The 24,610-nt window shown below is 45.2% G+C and overlaps 1 long non-coding RNA gene across 1 annotated transcript in view; it reads right to left on the bottom strand.

Moving 5' to 3' along the window:
* Positions 1-24,610, bottom strand: part of LOC117197391 (uncharacterized) — a 416,054-nt gene that overhangs the window by 17,072 nt on the left and 374,372 nt on the right. The window lies entirely within an intron of this gene.

Raw genomic sequence — 24,610 nt, 5'->3', positions numbered from 1 at the left:
TGATAAGATTCTTTGGTGCTTCATTGATTTAAATCTCTTTTGCTAGGGTCCTTCCACCTAAACAAAGTTTTGCCTCATACTGTCTTTCTACAGTGAATTTACATTTATCTACAGTATTTCTCAGGCACATCTGTGTTATCTCCCTTTGTTTGAGGACACCTGAGGGCTCTTCATTTTTGCATAATGAAGATGCAACTCTCCCACAGATAAGTACACAAAGGAATACATTCTTTTGCATCCTGCACACTCTTATTTTTAAGAATGTATTTTCTCATTCTCTTTGGAATCAGCCTTTTATTAAATAAATTTAGGAGAATACTGTTGCATCAACTCTTCCATGAAAACATTTGCTTTTCCAGCAGGCCTTTTATTTCCAATGAATACAAAGGACAAAATTGCCCAGAGTGAATAAATTATATGGGTGAACCAATGATTGCTACAAAATCTGTCACATTATTTCGCTTACTCTATGAATCTCTAAACACAAAACTATACCAGGGATAAAAGTAATATGTACAATATCCTATCTTTGTATAGTGCATAAATCTTTGCAATTCTCTTTTTGTTGCTCTTATTCATTTTGGTTTTACAACCAGCTAACATAGTTTGGGGCTTTGTTAATACTAATTCACAGGTGAAGAAATTGAAGTCCAGCGAGAAGCTGCCCAAGGTCACAGCCTGAATCCACTGGCAGGACCAGGCTGGAAAGTGGCTGTCGGAGCATCCTCATTCTTTTCCTTCTTGGAATGATGCCAAAAATTCAGCCTCTGTGCGCTGTGTGGAATCAAATCTCGGAGACAGAGTTTTGGGTGAAGTAGAAAAGAACAGCTTTATTGCTTTGCCAGGCAAAGCGGAACACAGCAGGCTCTTGCCCAAAAAACTGTGTCCCAATCCAGGAAGATCTGATGAGGAGTTTTACAGCAAAAGTTCAAGGGCGGGGTTGCTCATAAGTTTAGGGTGTGTGCAGGGCCGCAATCTTCTAATCTGGTTTCAGGTGATCTTCCTCTTGAGCTTCTCTGGCCCCTTTAATCTCGCCTCAGGTGGTTTCTTGGCTGCACCTCCCTTGATTAGCAACTGTTCGAATTGCCCTTTGGAACTCAGGGAAGGTCACCGAGGCTGCAGTCTGTTCCCTACCAACAAGAAATGGGGGACAGAAAGGCTTCTGTGCCCAGGAGCCCCACAGGGTCCTGCTCAGTTTCAAGGAGACAGTTTTGTTCTTTCTTTCCCAACCCTCATGCTTATTTGTCTTACACCTTCCACTTTTGGCACCTCCGTGGTGCCGAGGTGACGAGTTGAGAGCAATCCTTCCTGTCCTGCTTCTGATCTGAAAGGGGCAGATTTCAACATTTCAGGATAGGTAGGATTTTGCTGTAGGTTTTTGTTTTGTCTTTGTCTCACTTTGTTTTGTATCTGCCCCTTATCAGATTTAGGACATTCCCTTTTCTTCCAGGTGCATGAGTTGGTTCTGTGTGTCGGGTGGGGTTTATTTCGTAGCTCCTCTTCTGAGAGTGTGGCCCCTTCTGATACCAGCACCTTGAGGGCATGGCTTCCTGTGAAGCTGCACTTTTGCATGGCTCCAAACTTTAAGAGCCCATGGAGTTTTATCTTTGCTTGGCTTAGCTGGTGCCCGCAGGACAAAAGCTGTTGGTGCCTGGCTAACCCCTCTGGTTACAGGCTTATAGTCCATCCTGATAATTACTTATCCTGTCAGCTGGTCAATAATTTAAAAATAAGCTTCTTTAGAGTTGAATCATCATTTTATCACTTTCAAAGGGGAAGATGATCTGAATACCCTGATGTGTCTTATTTCTGGAAATGGAAATTTCTCTGCTTAGCTTCCAAAATGTAGCTGCTTTTCTTTCCTACCCTCTTTAGAAGAAAATTTGTGAGTTTACATCTTTCAAAAAATCTTTTTCCATATTTTACAGTGGGAATTCAAGGAAGGGCCAAAATAAATGTGTGTTATCCACTCCCTTTATATAAAAGTCCTGCCCGTATTTTCTTCACTGTATCACAATGTTCTTCTCCTGGCCAAGGAAAACCTATGAAGCTCCAAAAATAATATGGGGAGTGGGGGGATGTCCAGTTGAACTGAAATCTGGAAATAAGCACTTTGTTTTTAAAGATTTTTCTTTTCGATGTGGACCATTTTTAAAGTCTTTATTGAATTTGTTACAATACTGCTTCTGTTTTCTGTTTTTTGGTGTTTTGGCTGCAAGGCATGTGGGATCTTAGCTCCCCAACCAGGGATCGAACCCGCATTCCCTGCATTGGAAGGTGAAGTCTTAACCACTGGACCACAAGGGAAGTCCCTGGAAAGAAACTTTTTTTTTTTTTTTCCTGCAGTATGCGGGCCTCTCACTGCTGTGGCCTCTCCCGCGGCGAAGCACAGGCTCCGGACGCGCAGGCTCAGCGGCCATGGCTCACGGGCCCAGCCGCTCCGCGGCATGTGGGGTCTTCCTGGACCGGGGCACGAACCTGTGTCCCCTGCATCGGCAGGCAGACTCTCAACCACTGCGCCACCAGGGAAGCCCAAGAAACACTTTTTAATAAGAAAATTTAGTCAGGGAAATTTCCCCAAGTATGTTTAATTAAATATTACCACTTTTCAAGAAAAACAAAATAAAGCAATGTTTATGGATTTTAAAGAAACATACTCAAAGGTACACACTAAAAAGTGGTTGCCTCCTTCAGGATAATCCCTTTGGAAGGATGCATACTTCCCAAATGAGGCAGCCTGGACTTCTTTCCCCCTTTCTTCCTCCCTCCCTCCCTTCCTTCCTTCCTCTCTTCTTTCCTTCCTTCCTTCCTCTTTCTTTTCTTCCTTTCTCTCTCTCTCTGTCTCTCCCTCTCTCTTTCTCTTAATTAAAGCCCAATTAAAAAAAAATTTAACCTAGCAGCGTATCCTATGAAAGTCACACTGATGTTTACAAAACGGCCAAAAGTCAGATTCAGTCAGGTATGGTGAATCAGGAATGTCCAACTAGCATGTCGGCATTTTTGATAATGGTGTGTATATGCCTGTGTGTGTGTGCACGCATGACTTTAAAGAATGATAATTATTAGTATTTTCTTATGTGACTGAGGGCAATTCTGAAAGGAGTTGCCCGTAGACACTAGGAGGACGTCTGGTAACCCAGTGGAGACAAAGGGCTTCATCCTCAGAGGTGACTAAAGCTAACCACCTGGGCTCGGCCATGCTCCCTTGGGGAGAAAGCCCCTGGTGCACATGGCCCTTTTCCTTCCTTGCTGCTCTGATCATTCTCAACTGAGGTCTAACTGCTTCCTGGATGTCATATTAACTTCCTATCCTTTCAAAGGTTTTCTTCTTTCTTATATGTTGCTTTGTTTCACACACAGTTTCCTGATAATTAAAAAAAAAACCACTCATGACTGTCTGGATTTATAGACACCTGCTCTGGTAAGGGTACTAGCTTCCTAAGGTTGCATCCGGTCAATTCCTGGGAGACATGAACTTTGTTAGCGATCGCCAGATTGGTGTGTATTTCTAAAACTACATTGGTCAGTCATTAAATAAAAGTTAAAAATAATCAAAATCTCCACACAGACATTTATTCCTTGGACACCAAATTTTCACTAGCCTTTATATATATATTTATTGTCATAGGAGATATTATACATCTTTCAAAAGAAGGAAGAATGAGGAATAACTAGAAAAAAAGATGTACTTTAATTTCAGAGTAAAAAGGATATAAGTAAACAAAGCCATGGAGAAATTACTTACAGACAAAAAAAACGGAAGCTCAACCTCACACCTACACAAAAATTGAGTGAAAATGGATCACAGATTTAAATGTAAAACATAAAACCATACAATGTTTAGAAAATAACATAGGAACAAATCTTCAGGACCTAGGATTTGGGGAAGAGTTCTTAGATATGACACCAATAACACAACCCATAAAAGAAAAACCTGGTAGGCTGGACATCAAATTAAAAACTTTCGTTCTGTGAAGGGCTCTGTTAAGAGCCTTAAGACCCTGTTAAGAGAAAGACTCAGTTAAGACAAGCTACAGACTTGTAGGAAATATTTGTAAACCACATATCTGACAAAGGACTAGTATCTACATTATATGAAGAACTCTTAAACTCAACATTTAAAAAAAAAAACCCAATTAGAAAATGTGCAAAAGACATTAAGAGGCATTTCACTGAAAAGGGTATGTGGATGGCAAAAAAGCACATGGGAAAATGTTCAACATCACTAGCTGTTAGGGAAATGCAGGTTTAAAAACCATATGGGTTATACTACACACCTATTAGATCAGCTAAATAACAGCATCAACATGAAATTCTGGTGAGGATGTGGAGAATCTGAATCTCATACATTGCTGGTGGGTATATAACAAGGTACATCATCAACTCTGGAAAACAATGTGGCCATTTCTTTGAAAAACTAAACATACACTTATCATATGGCCCCAAATTGCTGTCCTGGGCACTTACTCCAGAGAAATGAAAACTCATGTTTGGACAAATAAAGGTACATAACTGCTTGCAGCAGCTTGATTTGTAATAACCAAAACTTGGAAACCACCAAATGTCCCTCAGTAGGTGAATGGTAAAACAGACTGTGGTACATCCACACCATGGACTATTACTCAGCTAAAAAGTCAATTCCAGGGCTTCCCTGGTGGTGCAGTGGTTGAGAGTCCGCCTGCCTATGCAGGGGACACGGGTTCGTGCCCCGGTCCGGGAAGATCCCACATGCCGTGCAGCGGCTGGGCCGTGAGCCATGGCCGCTGAGCCTGCGCGTCCGGAGCCTGTGCTCCGCAACGGGAGAGGCCACGACAGTGAGAGGCCCTCGTACCGCAAAAAAAAAAAAAAAAAAAAAAAGTCAGTTACAGATACCTGCAATGTGAATGGATTTCAAGGTCATTATGTTGAGCAAAGAGCCAATCTTAACAGATCACTTATGTGTAATCCCACTAATATAACGTTACCAAAATGACAAAATTAGAGAAATGGAAAACAGATGATGGCTGCCAGGGGTTAGGGATGGTTGAGTGGACGGCGGAGTGACAGGTGTGACGATAAAGAGGCATGCATTAGTTTCCTAGGGATTCCATAACAAATGATCACAAACTAAGCGGCTTAAAAAAATAGGAATTTATTCTCTAGCAGTTCTGGAGTCTAGGAGTCCAAAATCATGGGAGAACTGGGATGCTTCCCTGCCTCTTCCAGTTTCCGGTAGCTGCTGGCGATCCCTGTCATTCCCTGGCTTGTGATGCATCACTCCATATCCATCTCCATCTTCATACGGTCTTCCTGCTTGTGTGTGTGTCTGTGTCTCTTCTCTTCTTATGAGGATGCCAGGCATGGGATTTAGGGCTTACTCTAATCCAGAATGACCCCACCTCATCCTGATTACATCTGGAAAGATCCTAGTTCCAAATCAGGTCACATTCACAGGTACTGGGGGTGAGGAGTTGAACACATCTTTTTGGGGGACAAAAATCAACAGGTAGCACTGTTGGTAGGAGGTAGCACCACTAAGTGGTGGTGAAGTATCATGTGTACCCATTACAGTGGTGGTTACACAAATCTGCACAAATGATTAAGTGACACAGAACTAGGCACGTGCATTGTATCCATGCCAATTTCTTGGTTTTGACATTGTACATAATTATGTAAGATGCAACCATTGGGAGGAAACTAGGTGGAGGATACAAAGGAACTTCCTGCATTTTCTCTGCAACTTCCTGTGAATCTACAACTATTTCAAAATTAGAATTTAAACAAGTCAACACAGCAAACTACACATGTATGTTTATAGCAGCTTTACTCATAATTGCCTAAAACTTGGAGGCAACCAAGATGTCTTTCAGTAGGTGAATGGATAAATACTGTGGTATATACAGATAGTGGAATATTATTCATCCAGCACTAAAAAGAAATGAGCTAGCAGCCATGAAAATATATGGAGGAAACATAAATGCATACTCCTAAGTGAAAGAAGCCAATCTGAAAATGCTACATCCTGTATAATTCCAACTCTATGACATTCTGGAAAAGGCAAAAACTATGGAGACAGTAAAAAGATCAAGGTTTGCCAGGGGTTTGGGGAGATAGAATAGGCAGAGAATTTTTAGGGTGGTGAAAATACTGTGTGATACTATAATGATGGATACATGTCATATATTTGTCCAAACCCACAGAATGTACAACACCAAGAGAGAACCCTACTGTGAACTATAGACTTTGGATGATGATGACGTGCCAGTCAATGCAGGTTCATCAATTGTAACAAGCACACCATCTGATCGGGGATGTTGCTAGTGGGGAAGCTGTGGGTACGTGGGGTCAGGGTGTACGTGGGAAATCTCAGTACATTCCCTTCAGTTTTGCTGTGAATATAAAACTGCTCTAAAAATAAAGTATTTAATTTTTACAAAAGTAAACAAAAACATCTCTTGTCTCCCTCTCCCCTCCTCTTGCACTCTTTGGGTGAATAAGGTTATATAGCCTTTGTTGTGTGGGAGACACACTCACATATACACACACACCCTGCACACAAACAAAACACTAAAAAAAAGTATTTGAGGGTTGACTTGAGTTTTGGGTATCTGGGTGTCTCTGTAGAAGAAAACAGTTTTAGTTGGAAAACCCACATGTCAGGTGAGGAAATGGTGAACGTCAACTGGAGAACAATTCCAAACTACTTCACAAAATTGGAGCATTTTTCACTTGCCTATTATATACCTTATATCTTTCAACACCTGGTCAGTGGGTCAGAGTCCATTTACCTGACCGACCAAGAACTGGTTACCGAGCTGTGTCCCTGATTGAGAAAAATTAGGATCCTTCTGACTCTGTCAGAGAGAAAATGTAAGGTTCTTGGTATTTTTGGTGATCCCCAAAGTCATTCTTAAAGTAAAATCTGATTTTCCTCCAAAGCCACCCGTTATTTAGATCTGAAAAAAAGGCACATCAATGTGTTCACAATAGTTTATGGTGTCAGTTTATTTCTGACAGTTATGTTCTTTTAGAGTGAATTGGAGCTGCTGGTTCAATTTGGAAGGAAAATGGCAACCAACAGACTTAAATTCCAATTTTTTTCCTCATATGACAAGGCAGTCACTTTAATGTGAACCTAATGAAGAGTCTTTTTAAGCCTCATCACGTGGAAACTGAAGACATGTATTTAGCAATAAATATGTAACAGCTTCACTGGGAGATATCGCTGAAACTTCTGGCTGCCTCTTGCTTTGGTTTTGGATGGTATAGAAGGTGATGTGTTTATTTCCTGTCTCATTATTGATCAATAAGCAATATGGAAAATACCTTATTCTTTATTAATATCATACAAATAAAGGGTTGGAGCCTCAATGGTTGGTTTTCCTGAGCTTTGATGATCTGATTGTGCAGCCAAACCCACAATGTGGAAAATGGAACATTTTATGAAGTTCATACATTTTCAAAATTGCTCCCACAATGATGCTTTCATTTTGTGTTAGAAATGGAATGATGGCTTCTATCTATTCCAGAAAACTTCAGCATTGCCTCAAGTGAAAAGGAAAAGCTTATATTTCAAGGCCACTGACTGTAGCCCATTTACATGTCACAAGGGAACATATGCCAGTTCTTTTTATGGTAAAGAAAACAATGATGGAGTGGAGTCTCTTCATTGTGTCTCTCCATCAGCCTTCTTGTTTTGCAGATCAGCCAGCCTGGCTCCTGCAGCAGGATGAAAATGTAATGTCTCCCAGTGAGCTAGTGAATATCAACTCTTTCACTTTCTGTATGTAAACTCCCTTTTTAGTGGATAGAGCTATTAGTCGATAAAAGTATTGACATTTTTATGGGATTATTCTTGGAAAAGACTAACATGTGATTCTAAATTCAACATATGGTAGTGGTCAAATTGTGTTCCCACTGTGTAAAACGCTTGAAGAGTAACCCATGCATTCTCTTGGCCAGCACACAGAGAGAAACTTGATTAATTTCACCAGTACCCCTTACTCTCCTTCCTTGGCTCTCAGCCCATCCTGCAAGGGCTGATAAATCTTACATCCCCTGAAGATTATTACAGTTCCTAATAGTCTTATGACATTAGAAAGAAGCTAGGCTCAATGGCACAAAATGCATCCAACAAATGAAATCACATAAATAATTTAGGTTTCACAATTTAATTTTTATGGGGAGTTTTTTTGTTGTTGCTGTTGTTTATGGGGCATAATAAGTACAGTTGCAGTAAATGAAAAGGGAACATTCTACACCAAAAATTTCATTGTGTTGCTGTCTTTCACTGTTGGCAATACTCAACCATCCAATTCCAGCCTAAGGTCACTCACATGTTCATAAATAACCATCAGAGAGGCAAATACACACACACACACACACACACACACACAAATATGCCCTCCATTTTTTATAAAAGGAGCAAATCTGCTCCTTTTCTTGTTAGAAATTATTTTCCTTTCATGAGCCTAGAGCAAATCTTTGTCTGTTTTGAAATAACTTGTGCTAACTTGTGATCATCAGGAAATATTTTTAAGAATCCTCTGGCTCTTAACACGCTGACTGAGCTCCTTCTATGTGCCAAGGACTCTGCTAAGTATTACAATGGGTGTCAAGAAATTATGATGCATGCCCTGGTTCTCAAGGAGTCAGTCCTTCATGAACACGTGAGCATTTAAGTGGAAAAATAGAAAAGCTTCCAAATAATGCAAGAGCTGATGCAAGACAGCACATACATGACAAAGGGATATAGGAGAGTCTGTTTGACACCACAGATGTACAGATTGGTCTAGGATTTTGCTTTAGAATAGCTTTCAATTAGTCCAAATATGGTAAGCAATATATAAAATTTTACATTGCATTTACAATGTAATTAGCAGACACATGATACTTAAAGTTGTTTATACAAGTCTGCTGTGTGGCCATCATTTCTCAAACTCAAGCTGATTGAAGGCCAGTCTGAAAATTTAAAGAGATCCTGAGGCTTAGTCCTTTTTACAGAGAGTCAAGTTGCTTTTCTTCAAACATCTTCTGATGCCATGTGCAGCACAAACACTGGGAACAGACAGGGGAAAACACACTTTTCCTGCCTTCCTGTTGAGTGTGGTCTAGTCTGTCTCAAGGATGGGAGGGAAGGGACAGGAATGACACTTCCATTTGCTGGACATCCACTCTTGGCCACCAGACAAAACATGTATAGACCTGCGTCACATACACAAATTAAGGACTTTGAGCAAGAGTGTATCCATCTTCACTGGGGGTCCTTCTGCTGGTCCCGCCGGTGTCACTCATGAGTCTGTGTTCAGCTGGCAGTTGCGGGGCTGGGCTGGAAGGTCTGAGAAGGCCTCCTTCCCAGGCTGGGGCCCCAGCTGGGTCCTCGGTTCCCATCCACATGGCTGCTGGCTCTGGTAGACCAGGTGGCTTCTTTCCACGGTGCTCAGGGCTCCAAGAGAGTGAATCTGGATCTCCTGGGAGGTTGTCCCAAATGTCACAGCGTCACTTCTACTGCATCGTGTTGTCAAACCAAGTGACAAGGTGATTCAAGGGGAGGGGAAACAGGCCCCACCCTGGAGGGAGGCAGGAGCACATACCCACCTCCATATACAATCCCCTCTGGTGCTCACAGGAATCTTTCAGAGGAAGGCATTTCATTACTATTTTTTGTGCTTTTTTTTAGGTGAGAAAACTGAAGCTTAGAGATATGAAGAGATTATTTAACTTGTTGGAGTTCTCTGAACATTTCTGAGTTTTTCTTAAGAGTGAGGGGCTTAAAATGAGACACACTGGCGATTAAATGTTTCTTCTGCAATTTATCATCTGTGAAACGAAGGGCAATTTATTTATGGTTCCTGTAAAATAGCAATAATAATACCTATCTCATACGGTTATTTTCAGAGTTGAATTAGGTGGCGTTTAGCATAATTGCCTCGCATGGTGCCTTGCGAGTTATCAGCACTCAGGGTGTATTACCAAGAATATTATTTATGGATTAAAAGAGGAAATTTGAATCACGTGGTCAGAGAGGAGGAAAAAAATGTTACATTAAGAATTGCCAGGGCTTCCCTGGTGGCGCAGTGGTTGAGAGTCTGCCTGCTGATGCAGGGGACGCGGGTTCGTGCCCCGGTCCGGGAAGATCCCACATGCTGCGGAGTGGCTGGGCCCGTGAGCCATGGCTGCTGAGCCTGCGCGTCTGGAGCCTGTGCTCCGCAACGGGAGAGGCCACAACAGTGAGAGGCCCGCGTACCACCCCCCCCCAAAAAAAAGAATTGCCAGCAGAGGTCTTTAGAGAGAGAAATCATTATTGATTAGGAAAACTTGAAACCGTTTGGCTACTGCGATTGTGGGAAATCACCTTTAAGTCATTAACAGGAAGGTCCAAATGGGCCGAGAGAGTGCCTCTCCTTTGTGGGTAAGGGGGTGGTTAGTGAGGGTGTGCAGGCAGGAGGGGAAGGTGACAGGAGGGGGTGGAGGGGGAGGGGCCAGGAGGAGGTTCTGAGTCCCTGGAGACCTAGGAACTGACATTTAACACTAAGCCTCTGTTGTGCTCCATCCAACCCTCAACATTACTCCATGAGCTTTTGGAAGAATTCTACCTCGATGTGAGCAACTCAACACATTAGTTTAATAAAAGGTAGTCTTCTCAAAGCACTAGTTTTTTTTTGTTTGTTTGTTTTGCACCACCAAACTGGAGCTGCTTTTCTTCCTGGGTTCTCAGTGAACAGTGTGGGACACTTGGAAGAAGATCACTGCTTCATGTTGTTTGCTTTTCCAGTTTTTAGGTAAGGGCCCAGGACGCACAAGCAACTACATTGTATGGGTGATTTTAAATGGAAACAACACAAAGTCCGTGTATTCAATATTTCAGGGAACGTGGGGCAGAAAAAGGAAACAGCTGGAAGACCGGATAAGAATTCAACACAAGCAAGGAATTCAAGTTCCTAAAACATTGCCCCAGCTGTTACAGGTGGTAGTGGTGGTGGCTTGATGGATTTTTTGGTTAGTTTGTCTTTTTGAACCATATTTGGGATGAGGGCGTTGAATCATCCTAATTTCAATATCAGGAAGCAGGGATTTCCCCACACTTGGGAAGCTTGGACTTCCCGGCTGTCACCTGGGTCACAGTGCATGAAAATCATCTGCTTTACCTGAAGCCAAGCAATGTAACTTAGTGAAAAGAACACGGGTTTGGTGCCTAGAGCTCTGAGTTCTAGCCCCATTTTGTCATTACTTGGCTCTCAGATTTTGAAGAAATTATGTGAAGTCTCTAAAATAAAATAACTTATATAATGAAGAGATTAGGTGTCCTGTAAGATTCCTTCCTCAGACCCGTGTCCTTCCTGGCTTTATTTGCAAATTCATAGACAGCCCAGGTGCCATGGCAGTTAAAGTCAGAGTGGGGAAAAAGGGCAAAATTAACACAGTGTGTGAAGACCTAATGCCAAGACAAGAGGAAAAAAAAAACATTTCAATAGGTATTGGGAAAAACTGTCAACGATTACCATAACAGGAAATTAGTGAAAGAACTGCAATGGCCAATCAACCAATGGAAACATGTTTAATCTCAATAATAATTGAAGATATCAAAACATAAAGGAAGATGAGATATCAAAGTTCACTTATTGAGTGGGAAAATATGTTTTAAATGCCTAACATTAAGTGTTCTATCACATTGTTGGTTATATAGCATCAAGATATATAGTTGATGAGGTAGGTTTGGCAATATTTATCAAGAGCATTAAGAGTTTATCTTTAACCTAATAATCTTACCCTTTAGAAGCTGTCTGCATTTATTGAAGGATAATTCATAATAATTCCAACCTGAAAGCTACTTCGACACCCATAAAAAGGGAGGAGTTAAATACATTATGATACATGTGGTGACCACCAATACAGCCATAAAAATCTGTAATTTTACACTATGGGGAAAAGCATGGTGTAGTGGTGAATGCGAAGAAAGAAAACATCCAAACTGCAAATTCAGTGTCATCTTAACTGGGAAAAACATAAACAGGTATTCACAGGAAAATACTGAGAAAAACAGACACCCCAATCTTGAGAATATATATTTCAAAAGTGATTGGATAGCTGACACTTATTTCGTTTTTCCTTTTGTTCTGCATTTTCAAAACTTTAATGAACTCGAAAACACTGTGATTTTAAAAAAAGCAGAAAAATGCAATAACAAATATAATTTCCCCCTCAGATATGGTCCAAATCCCTTGAGCACGGACACTTGGACGAGCGTCCTTTGGTGTGTCACTCAGCAAGGCTCTGGCCCCTGTGGGCCCTTGGCTGGTCAAAGGTCACACTTGGAACCAAGTGGACACAGATCCCGTCCCTGGTAAACAGCATGTTCATGAAATAAAGGTATAACCAGGCTTCCTTGGAGGTGGAACGGCATGTGGCTTTAATTCTTCTGTTCCCAAACACCATCCAACTCCCACACCCTTTTAATCCAAAAATTTTATTTTATTAGAGCAGTTTTAGGTTTACAGAAAAACTGAGCAGGAAGTGCGGTGTTCCCACATACCTCTCCTCGCCCTGCAGGCTGCTTTGCTGTGGGTCGTCCAGGTGTGAGTGAGTGCGGGGCACACCCGATACATCGGAAATACTGTTTTTATTTCCATGTGCCAGCACAGCACCTTACGCAAGGGCGGCCAGCAGAGATCCTGTTTGTAGACGCTGCACCCTGACCTCCCCCCCAGCAGGGAGGGACAGCACGTTCACCGTAGCCTGTCCACCGAGACGTGCCAGGGCCTGCTGCCGCGGCAGACTGGAAAGGCAGACAGGGGCCTGCCTGTCACTTCCCCTAGTGCTTTGTCACATGGAAAAAGGGGCTGCTTTCAGGGGCACCAAGTGTCACCATAAATATTTATGAGAGATCCAGTGTTGCTGTGCTGGAGAGCAGTTTATTATCAGAAAAGTCACAAATAGAACTGAAAAAACAGTGGCAAATGCATTCCAGCCATGCGTGTGTATATATGTTTACATGTGTGTGTGTACATGTACACATGGTGTTAAATCCGCGGCTACCATACATATGTGTGCTTCTACACCGGCTTCTTTCTTTTTTTTAAGCTCTCCACATACTTCTATGTGTTTCTGAAATTCACCATTTACAGGTGCTCATGGCATCTGACGCAGGAACTCCAGGGCTGTGTAGTCGCCTTCTCGTTGCCCCGCAGACGGTTTTGCAACATGCAGAAAGAAAGACAACTGCTGAGGATGCAGCGGCAGCTGTCAAGCCCCAAGTCTGTGCTGGGTTAGAAACGAGAATCCTCCTTACGCCTCCCCCTCCCCCAGGCAGCAAGCCCATGTGGCAACATGCACTTTGTGGAAAGTCTGTACACCAGGCACCAGCTGTTTTCAGCTCGCAGCTTGCAGCTCAGACCCACTGTCTAACAAGGTGGAGTTAGGTATGACGACTACCAAGGAAAATACCACAGTTTACCAACAGGTGACTTAAAAAATAACTGAAGTAGATGCAACTCTCTCTAAAATGATTCACTCTCCCCTGCATTTGAGGTGATTTTCTGAGTGGTTGAGAAGGAATGGTTTTAAACCCGGGCCTGCAGGATGTGCCCAGGGCAGCCGAGCAGCCACCTCCACGCCCTCCCCTCCTTCTCCTCCCACTGAGCCCCCCAGGCCTCTCTCCTGGACCACAGGGCTCCACCAGGGCCCAGTCCACTGGGATTTCCCCGTCCTCTCTCACCTCTCCACAAAGACCCCGCCCCTTCCTCACCCCCCTCCCCCCTCGGCATGGGGGACACCAGTCCCCGGATTCAGCACATGCTCTTTATCAACACTCCGGGCTGGTCTGTCCAACTTTCTGCTCTTACATTCGGGCTGGCCCCTGGCCTGTCGTCTGGGGGATGCCACCTAAAACCTCTGTACACAGTCATTTCCATGTTTACCCCCAGTTCACCTCCTGCCCTGAACAGCACAGCGTGCATCAACTGCCTGCTTGATAACTTCACTTTTCTGTTTCAGACTCAGCGAGTCCAACCCCCCGATCTCCCCTCCTTGCAAGAAAACTGGCCTCTCGGTCTCCCAAGTTCATAACCGTCCTCTCATCCTGCCAGCTGCTCAAGCCAGAAACACTGGGGCAGAGTGAAAATGGAGTTTTGGGTCGAATTATGTCCCCCTTAAATCCATGTGTTGAAGCCCCAAACCCTGGGGACTGAGAATGTGACTGTATCTAGAGACAGGTAATTACAGAGGTAAAGTAAAATGAGGTCACTAGGGTGGGACCCTAATCCCATAGGACTGGTGTCCTTATAAGAGGAGATCAGGACACAGACACACGCAGAGGAATGACCACGTGAGGATGCAGGGAGAAGACGACGTCTACACACCCAGGAGAGAGGCCTTGATCACAGGCTTCCAGCCCCCCAGAGTTGGGAGACAATGAATATCTGCCGTTTAAGGTCCCAGTCTGGGGTACTTTGTCACAGCAGCCTGAGCTGACTAATATAGTCCCTTGTTTAAAAATAATCAAAGATTTCAAGACGACACAGCGGAGCATTAAGCGAAGCGCAGGCCCTTCTGATCGCGTGGCTGCTGGTCCCTGCCCAGGAGGCCAGGCTGCCTGGTGGGTCAGCTTCAACTGCTCGCTTTCACACCCATGTCCAGCCCGCCCCAACTCGTGCCCCACAGCCTTCAGAACTCACCAAGGTTAGGCCGTCCCCCCCTGGGGTCCAGCCATCATTTCCATCCTCCCGACAGCCTCCTCGCCCTCCTGCTGCGCTGGGTCCGCTGATCCCTTCACATGATCAGTCAGGTTCCCTCATTTCTCTGCTCAAATCCCTTCAATGCCTGCCCCCCAGTCAGAGCAAAACCCTCCACCCAGCTGTGCCCACCTGCCGCTGTGTCCCTCTGCCCCACCCAGGCCTCCAGGCAGTCTTGTTTCCTCTGGCTCCTCATGTGCTGGTGATGGAGACCCCAGGGGGTGACAATCTCCCTCTTGCGACCTCTCTGCCATCAGCTTCCCGGCCTGAGGCCCAGAGTCCCCTTTGCCCTCTTTGCACACCTCCATCCATCGTGTCGGCTACCGCTTGTTAACACCGACGCCGCGTCACCCCACCCTGTACACTCCTGCCCGAAGGTAAGGACGAGAACTGGAGTCCTCCTTCCCAAGGCCCCTCGCCAACCACCTCGTTCCCTCCAGGCCAGAGAAAGGGCGGCTGGGCAGGTACGAGCTCCAGCAGGGGGAGCTCAAGGCCATGGCATGTCCCTGAGCGTGAACAAGCATCCCTATGGCCTTTGGATTCTCAGAGTCCTGAAGGGCCTTCCTGGACCCCCAGGACGGTCTTTTCAACAGCTGTGCAAGCCCCCTCACCTCCTATTTTCATCCTCTCCCTCCTCCAAAGGTCAGACTTCCCGACTAGGAGCCAACTGAGGCAGTCCCACAGCTGGGAGTCACTGTCTGAGCAGAAAACAGGGCAGCTGGCGCCCCCCAGGGGCCCCGCATCTGAAGTCCTCATTCTCTGTCTAGCCTTAGAATAAAATGGCCCATAATCGACCAGTTCACTGGCCATTGTCACAGTCAACAAACAAACCACCAGAGACCACAACTTTTAATCCCAGAGTTATTATTGTGGACAAATGACTTCATTTTTTAAAATGTTTTTTTTCCTTTTCTAAAAGAGAGTATAATTATCTGTTTTTCTTTTGATGAAGCGTCATAAGGGATGAATGAATTCAGGTTATTACAAGGCAATTTGGAAATTTCCATACCCAACAATACAAACTTGACTTTCCTTGAAAATATAGAAAACAGTGGGTCTGTGTGACATCTGGTGAAGAACGCAGATTCAAGAATTTGACTGCCTGGACATTTACATCCTGGCCTTGTCACTACCAGCTGTACAACCATAAATAAGCTGGTTAAATTCCTCGTGCCCCAGTATCCTCAGCTGTAAGACAGGGGAATGGTACCCATCTCATAAGGCTATTGGGAGGATTAAGAGGGAGTGTGTGTTATGCTTAGAACAGTGTTGAGCAAGTAGAAAGCCCTCACACATGTAAGCTGTGACCATCACTGCCCATTAGTATAAATATACTATTACTGCTTCTAAGTGTAATAACAAAGTATACATTGTAATTATTATCGCTAAGTGAAGAGAAATAAGTTGCACATTTTTATCTCACATTAACTGGCAAAGAAACAACCACTATTTAGATGGGAAATAAAAGCAACCAGATCAATTCTTTTAATGTAAGTTATTTTAATGCCCTAGTACATGGAGTGTCAAATACATAAGATACTCCTGTTTCATTTGATGCAAAATAAAGTAAACCTTACAATATCTGAATATAATTTATAAGTTACCTCAGAAATTTTGAAACCATTATTTCATTGAATCTCCAAGAGAACTTTTGCAGGTAAGCGGTGCCGGTCTTACAAAGTCCCAATTTGTAGACGAGGAAGCCGAGATCCCAGGAGGATGTTTTGCCCAAAGATGCACAGAGCCATCCCCAGGCTGACATCTCTCCACTGTTGTGAGAAACTTCCAAGATCAACACTGTGCATGGATTGAGAGCACGCACTGAGAAAACCTGAGCACCTCACGTTATAGCGTTGACATTGGAGTAAGGAGGACACCAGCCCTGTCCATCCAAGGCTCTCTGTCACCTTCTGGATGTGTGTGTGTTGGGGTACAGCAGTGGGGCTGGGTGGATTATTATTATTTTCTTAACGTCTTCATTGCACTATAATTGTTTTACAGTGTTGTGTTAGTTTCTGCTGTATAACAAAGTGAATCAGCTATATGCATATATATATCCCCATATCCCCTGCCTGTGTCTCCCTCCCACCCTCCTTATCCCACCCCTCTAGGTGGCAACCTAAGTGTCCATCGACAGATGAATGGATCAAGATGTGGCACATATATACAATGAAATATTACTCAGCCATAAAAAGAAATGAAATTGAGTTATTTGTAGTGACGTGGGTGGACCTAGAGCCTGTCATACAGAGTGAAGTAAGTCAGAAAGGGTGGATTATTTTCAAGTAACTTTGGTATAGAGGAATGATTTTCATAAGCTTCCATGGGAAATGATGGGTTGTTTCTATGCAATCAACCACAAGCAGGGCGCAAGTGCGAACAATAGCAACATAAATAACAATCCGCTGCTTTTCTACTCTGTCGTCTGGGGAGAGCCTTCTCATGTGCTCTTCCTGGTACACATCAGCTTCTTATTCACATTGAACAGGTGGGAGCAGGCTGCTGCCCGCCACACTCTCACGTCTGAGGACTTGAAGGGCAGAGGGATTGGGTTTGAGGTGCCTTCACTGGAGCAGAGACCCTTGAAATGATGGTCATTACAAAATGCTCCCGGGGAACACATGCTGTGGCTGTCATCCTTTCAACACCCCCTTTTCCAGTTTAGAAACCTGTTTCTGGATCAAGCAAGCAGCCTGAATGGAAGTAATTAGAAAATTACTCAGCAACATCTTCTAAAATTGGGTGTCTTCTACTTCTTAAAAAAATCCTCTCCCTTTGCTCCTAGGTGCTGGCAGGGAATAACCTCGATTTCACATAAACAGCTGGCTTGGCAATCTGTTCTGCAGGCTGGGGAAAGAGAATTTAAGAAGGAATAGCCTTGGTCTTCCTCAGAAGCTTCCTCATCAATGATATCTGTGCTATATTTCTTTTAAAAGGAAAATATTGCAGAAGAAACTCACTTCTAGTCTTGATCTACCGAATGCATTCTACACGGTGTTTACACTTCGCATAAGAGTGAAAAGAAATACACAAGTTCTGGGTGCTGTGAACACTCGTTACAGAGGTGGACTGGCCCGCACGGCCAGTGTGTCAGCTCCAGGGAACAGGGGTCCGGGGGCTGGCGAGCCTCCAGCCACCATGTGAGGTCGTGGCCGGTGAGATTTTTTTCTCATCTACTCCCCCCTTCTCCCCAGTGAGGGGACGACTAGTTTACAGGAATCAGGAGAAAGGAAAGCTGCCGAGCAGGCAGGGAGCCTGGGGCACAGAGACACCAGTGCTATAATCGCGTCCTCCTGGGCCCTGGGCTCCAGGGTGCCTCTTGCTGTCCCCCCAGGAGCGACACAGAAACCGGCCTCCCCAGGTCAGGCATCTGGCTGCCGGGGAGACACCAAGAACCAGGAGGGGAAACGCACACCAGTGACAGTCCTGCTACAGCAGCATGCCCAGAGTGAAGGTGGGTGACAGCAAACGGAGAGATTGCTTTTGGATACTGTTTTGCTCTGCTTAGTTTTCCTCTGGAACATTGCAAATGAGAATAAGGTAAAGCAATTCTCTTACCTACGATACAAAAAAAATCAGAAAACAATTTTTTCATGGTAACATCTTTCTTGCTGCTTTGGATCATAGTAGACAGAAAGTTAGAAGCAGGTCTGAAGAGCCAATGGCAGCAATTAAGAAACAAAACTCGGTTCTGCTTATAAAATAGACAAGCCACGATGGATTTCAGAGGACATGTTTTTTTTTTTTTTTTTTTTTTTACATCCAAGGCGATAAGACCCTCGCTCAGGCAGCCAGGGACGCGCAGTCTCCCTTATTCCCCAGAAATATCAGCGGAACTGAACACTTTCAAACAGCGTTTTCCAAAGTTCATTACGAAAACGGAAGGAGTCTTTGAGCCCTTTGCATTTTATTTGTCCAGCTCTTGAAGTATCTGAGTGTCCAGTGGCAGCAAGGTCATTCAATTCCAAATGTGCCCATCTGTGGGAAAGGTGTCTGCTAGTGGTCACCAGAGAGCTGCTCTCCGCAGCCCCTGCACAGTGAGAACCAGGGGATGGGAATGCTCCCTGAGGCAGCTGTGAGGGGCACTGCTCTGCCTTTAAGGAGAGATGAGACACTCCTCCTCTTCAGAACTGCACCCCGACATTCTTAAAAACCTGGGTGCCTGTCTTCCACCCTCCCTGGTGTGGGCATCTTTTACAGAATGTGGCATCCATCCTCAAAGGCCTTGTCCGAACAAGGGAGATGTATGAACCTCCCTTCCACTCATGACGAGCTAATTTGAAAGATAAGGATACGTTAAATCACACTGGAGCCTCCACCAGGATGCGGTTAATGAGGGGAACAGGACTTCAATCACTAGCCCTAGTCCCACGAATAAAACACAGTGTTTTTGCAATATCAGAAGCCTCACGGAAGTCTGTTCTTTTTACGTTAAGTCCCTCACTAAAGAATCTGAAAGACCAGCCATGCGATGTACACTTAACAAGAATTCCTTTTTCTTCAACTAAGAGGTCCCATGCTGCAACTAAAAAGATCCCACATGCTGCAACTAAAAAGATCCTGCATGCTGCAACTAAGACCTGGTGCAGATGAAATTAATTAATTAATTAAAAAAAAAAGAATTCCTTTTCCATCCTAAGACACCTCAGGGACATGACTTGTGACAACTCCCTGGTGGGGCGTGCAATAAAGGGTCCAGTTGAGAAAAGCAGAGAGAAGAAAGGAAGCAAGTTTCCCCTAGTCCCTGTATAAACTTTAAAATCGGCAAGAAAGGCCAGGGGTTGAGGTGCTTTTGAGACCCAAGTGCCATCTGTGATGTGGTCGTTTATATCCAAGGGAATGCCAGCTCACAGAAACAAGAACGTCCAAGGAACAGACTGCCTTGGGGTCCCTGCTCCCACCTCTACAGCCCACAGCTGCCCTGAGGTCTGCAGCATGAAGGAGGGATATCACTAAACTGCTGTGCTCAGCAGCAATCCTCTCAAGGTCCATCCTGCCCTGCCCTGCCCATGCCCCCTCCATGGCACAGACGCAGCCCACAGTCTCCCAGCACGGAGCCAGGGAACCCCCAACATTCTCCTTTGTTTTAAATAAATCAGCTTCATGAAAACATAACTCAAATACCATGAAATGCACTCATTTAAAGTACACAATTCAATGGCTGTTGGTGTATTCACAGATGTTACCATCACCACAACTTTAGAACATTTTGTCACTTCAAAAAGAAACCCAGGACCCTTTAGCTACCAGCCCCCAACCCCCCACTTTCCTCCAAACCACAGCCCCAAACAACCACTACAGATTGATCTTCTCTACAGAGTTCTCTACTCTGGATTTTCATGTGAATGGAATCATATTGCATGCGGTCTTTTGTGGCTGGTTTCTTTCACTGAGCATGTTTTCAAGGTTCATCCACAGTGTAGCATGTGTCAGAACAGTGCTGTATTCTTTTCAATGGATGAATAATATTCACCATCTTTTGTTTATCCGTTCATCCACTGATGGACACTTGGGTTGTTTCCCCTTTGTCTATTAGGAATAATGCTGCTGTGAGCACTCACATGCAAGTTCTGTGTGGATATGTGCTTTCATTCCTCTTGCGTATATGACAGGAAGTAGAATCTCTGGGTCATATGATAACTGGTTAATCATTTGAGGAACTGCCAGACCAATGTCCAAAGAGTGTCAGCAGTTTGCATTGCTATAAGCAGCGTATAAGGGCTCTGCTTCCTCCACATCCTGGCCCGGGGGTGCACAGCTTCAGCTATGCAGGATGAGTAAGCTCTGGGATCTAATACACAACTCGGAGACCACAGCTCACAATGTTGCAGTGTGTACTTGAAATTTGTTAAGGGGTAGATCTGAAGTGTTCTCACCACACACACACACACACACACACACAAGGTAATTATGTGAGGTGGTAGATGTGTTATATAAAACATCAAAAGGGCCCCCTTAAATATATATAATTCCTATTTGTCAACTATATCCCAGTAAAGTTGATAAAAAAGGACAGATGCCAATGTTCTTCAACCCCAGCTTCCTCCAGCACAGAGGCAGTTCTGAGGCTGACTGACAGGCCAGATCCCGAGTTCTGGACATCAGGGTTCATGACTTGGACTTATGAAGAAAAACGCTTACACAGTTACACATCCATGTCTGTTATGAGCTTGTCTTACATGGATGTGAACGCCGTCCATGTGACTAAACGAGAGAGTTGGTAGGATTTAAGAGGGCGGCTTCCTCATCCAGCAGAACAGGAGCACAACCTAAAGTGAATCTGAAACTAGTAAGCCGAGATGCAGGGACGTAAGCCTGCTGTTTATAATTAAGGAGATGAATTCCAGCAGGAACACCTAGCAGAGTGGATAAGACACCGGCTCTGGAAAAGAGGATTGGGGGGAGGAGTGTAACAGTGGCGGTTTAAAACTCTGAGCCTTTCTGTAATTGATTTTTAAATTATGTGCATTTCCCGTTTATGGAAGGAAGGAAGGGAAAAGAGAACAAGAACGTGCTTGGATCCTAGGCATTTCTTCAGCCTGGCCAAGTGAGGATGGGTGCTGGGTGTTCAGCTCATCTTCCTGTGCAGCACTGGACTGGGGGAGACAAGAAGCCCTGAAGGTAGGAAAAACCACATTTCCGGGGCACCAACTGCACAACGGCTCACAAGTCTGTGCACAGGTGGATACCTCTGTCCTCACGCTAACTTGCTGAGTTAGCAGGTGGCCCCCATTCTGCAGGGGAGAAGACTGAAGACCGGAGGGGCTGACCAAGCGATAATAGTAAAACTACTATTGGACTCTGGACAGATGGGGCACCTCTCAGCCATCAGTCTCAGTGGGCTGCCACTGAAATGGATGTTTCCAACAACAGTGTAATTTTTGCACATTTTCTCCAGGAAGTCCCTGTTCGAATGCACCTGCATTCCCAGATAAAGCACTAAGCCATTACCTAAAAAAGAAAAGCAGAACCTGAGGTTGGGAAGTGGCTTTTAAAACTTACCCAACCATATTAGCTATCCCCCTCCTTTCTTCAGTATTTGAGTTCAGTATTTAGGATTCACTATGTCTCCCTATTTAGGAGGAAGAGGGTCAAATGTTGTCTCTAACTGGTCGGGGTGGGCTGTGTACTAGGGAGGACTGGAGCCTCACACTGGTTGAGTTTAATCCTCCAGAAGGCAGGGGACGCTCTAGATGTCACGCCCTCTGTATGGCACCTCGTAGGACTCCGTGTGCGGTTAGAGATTTATACAGTCATCATCAAACCACAATAAAGACTATTGATTACTGTGATGATGATATATGTTGCCAGAAATGCTTTCCATCTTTTTTCCCTCAGTGGGTGGGAAAGAATTGGGAAGAATTTTCACTTTATGAAAGCAAACAGAAAATACAGCATTTTGAAGCAGAAACAGACTCTACAATATGCCCACAACATAGTACAGCAATAATTAAAAGTTACCAGACTGATTAAAGTGCCAACTGTCTGACAGAAACAGTAATTACACAACCTCCAGGGTGAAACGAGCCATCGTGGAGCCTGCAGAGGGCGGCGGGATTGTTCGTGAGGCTGGTAGGGCAGCCCCCTCCCGTGCAGGCGCTGCCCTTGGGGCGCAGCTGGGGAGAGGCAGCTCTGGGGCTCTTGACATGGTGACGCTTAGAGGGAGGAGGGGGAGATAACACAGCTGGAGGCAGGAGGAATGCAGGTATCCTCAGGTGTCTCCTCCCTGTTTTCAGAAATCTCCTTTTCACTTCATTTCTGTTCTTTTCACCAAAATTATGATCACGAGCTAAGCCTGCAGGACCTCTTGGCTTCTCTTCACCCTGACTCTCTGTTCTGTATTCTTTTATGGGATGGTCAGTCAGGTGCTGCCACAAAAGGATGCAGAGGAGAGGCTCAGGAGAAAACAGAGTGCATTACACTCATGGGTCCTGCAGACAGGAGGCAGGAGGCATGGCCACCACGCAGGGCCAAGTGGGGAAGCACCAGGCTGGTCCGGAGGGAGGGGGAGAGCCACAGCCTTGGCCTTTGCTGTGGTGTCTGTAGGAAACAGAAGGCAGGCAAGTGAACAGTTTAGGGCTGGCTAGTTTGAATAATTAAGGGGTTTTGGGCTATAGGCGTGGGCCCTGGTCGCCTGGCCCCTGGTCCTGGATGATGCAGGCAGAGGAGAAGTGCCCCCCTGGGGTGCACAGGCAGGGAGAGGGGGTCTGGCTCTGGGTTGTCTGGTCTGTGTTTCACAGCCTCCTCCCACTGGGCCCTTTGCCATCTGTAAGAACTGGTTCATCCCAGGAGGGCAGTCTCCCCAGCCAGGAAGTTTCTCCAGGATGTCAAAACATCATACTACACAGAAAATTAAAAATATATTCAATACACCCCCTCCCCCAATCAAAATGCCATTCCTCCAGATGGCAGAAGTGAGAACAGGAAATATGACTGTTTAGAAATTCGAGACACAATTTATATTCTGCCTCCCTCTAAAGAAGATTTGAGGGTCTCATAATGCTGTAACATAGTAGATGAGGACGATCAGAGGTCAAGTGGAAAAAGGATTTTCATGTTTCCGGGGCTCTGAGCAAGCACAGCTTCTCATCCAGCCGGGAGCCAAGGGCAGTGTGGTGGATTTAGGGAACGTGACGGGTAGTGTGTAAGGGCATCTGTGAAGCACTAAATTCTAGGAGGAATTTACCAAGTGGGTCAATGTTTCCACCTGACCAGCAGGAAGACAGGAGGTTCTTGTCCTTCCTCTGAGGGAAAAAAGCAGGGCGCTCACTCTGTTCTGCTCCGCCTGTTCCCGGTATCACACCTCTGGGTTTGGGGATGGCTTTGCTTCTTGGCGTTGCCGCATGAGGTGCAGTGGAGACAGTGCAAACTCCGGAGGGCAGGAGCACAGAGGGCCCTCTGCGCACTGAACGGCTGCTTATGTGCCACCAACCTGGCTTGCAGAGGAGGAAACCGAGACTTGGAAACCAGCGTGGCTCACGCACGATGCTTGTTCCATCCACAGTAAAGAGGGGGCCGGACCACAGGTGGGCTTCCTGCAGGAACTGCTAGATTCGTCATACCTGACAGCCTTCCCCACAATCCACAGTGGCCCCCAGAGCTGGTCTTGCCATATGCCGGGCGCCGTGTGGGTACCTCATCATTGACTCTTGTGGCATGTTCTTGGAGTGTGTGTTCTCACCATCCTCACTTTACAGGTGAGGAAGCTGGGCCGGGGGGTTACAGACCCCGCTCCAGGCGGCACAGGTAGTGGCGGATGTGGGGGTCCCACCTGTGTGGCCAGTGGGCACGTGCCAGTCTGTCACGGAGCTCCAAGCTGACCGTCAGGAGTCTGCACCCCGCCGGCTGCCTCTGCTTCTCCCCCCGAGTGTCTCCCACCTTTCCCAGTGCCTCCCACTTGCAATTTCTGTGATTTCTTGTCCCTGGGAGTTTGGCGATTTTAAGGCAGGTCCCTCTGGGCTACCCTCAAGAGCATGAGTGCTCTTGTAAGGACACCAGAAGTGTTTTTACAACGAGACTAGGCTCATTTAATTTGGATGCTATTAAATTAATAAAACTGTAAGAGCTGGCCAGTGACAATCTAATTAAACCTACAGAATGCAATTCAATTATGTAACAAGGTAGGCTGACTTTAGGCAGGTTAGTTTTGGACGCACATCAGCTGGTTAATCACCTGCCTGCCAGATCACGTGACCGGGAATTCAACGTTTCATCACAGGAGACCCTAAACCCATCCCAGCTCCACGGCAGGGTCTCTTGTGGGTGCAGGTCAGCTCTCTCTGCTGCAGAGATTATTGGTTAAGTTACGATTGCCACCTGCCCAGTTATGATCTGGAGGCGCCTGCTTGTCCTGGACGCATCTAGTCAGGTGTCACTGAGAGCGTCCTGTGAGGTTGGATCGC

The sequence above is a fragment of the Orcinus orca genome, chromosome 2 (assembly GCF_937001465.1).
Source record: "Orcinus orca chromosome 2, mOrcOrc1.1, whole genome shotgun sequence".
Lineage (NCBI taxonomy): Eukaryota > Metazoa > Chordata > Mammalia > Artiodactyla > Delphinidae > Orcinus > Orcinus orca.
Note: the sequence above shows the minus strand (reverse complement) of the source record. Positions and strands in the feature narration are given on the sequence as shown.